The sequence below is a fragment of the Anneissia japonica genome, unplaced genomic scaffold (assembly GCF_011630105.1).
Source record: "Anneissia japonica isolate Jap-2015-1 unplaced genomic scaffold, ASM1163010v1 scaffold199_len4679917_cov187, whole genome shotgun sequence".
In the NCBI taxonomy this organism is placed as follows: domain Eukaryota; kingdom Metazoa; phylum Echinodermata; class Crinoidea; order Comatulida; family Comatulidae; genus Anneissia; species Anneissia japonica.
In genome coordinates this window covers 2,036,022-2,036,721 of record NW_022686322.1, presented here as the reverse complement: position 1 = coordinate 2,036,721, position 700 = coordinate 2,036,022, and positions in this window count along the sequence as shown.

Here is a 700-nt window from a genome sequence, read left to right as displayed (position 1 = left end):
TGGGTGTGTGATAGTGCCTCTATGTGCTACAAACAATTCCCTATTTTTAAATGGTTCCATTGTTGTGGCATTTATTCCTACTGGTATATTTTCCTACTGATATTTTCTCTGATTTTCTCACCTTCGTCACTAACAAAAACGTAATATACACAGACAATACTGATTCAATATACAGTACATCATTATAATACAATTGCTATTTGGTTCTATGTCGATTGTTAGTGCTCAATCAAATTTAATTACGTATTGAGATGAATCAACATATCAGTGCATAAGTATCAATTTCTATCAAAATAATTAATTTAAGCATCGTAATAATCGATTCTATACATCTATGTTCAAACTAATGTCACTATTTAATCTTCCATTTCTGAAGCTGTAGTGAGAGCTAATGCCATGGTTGTGATACAACACAATATCACTGGTTTTTAGAAGGAAACAGAAAACGAAAACGAAGTACAGATGTTAACTCCGAATGCGGGGTTGGTTACGGTAAAGTTTCCATGGAAATTCCCCTTAAAAATGAAAAATAATCATTATCTGATTAGAAAACTGAGCATTAGGTCTAATAATTTATTTGGTTTAGTAAGAATTTAGACGTAGAAACAAAGACTACATGTGGTAATGCTATACAGTAATTATAGATACATTTTGATCTTTGAATTATAATACTAGGCCTATATATATATATATATATATA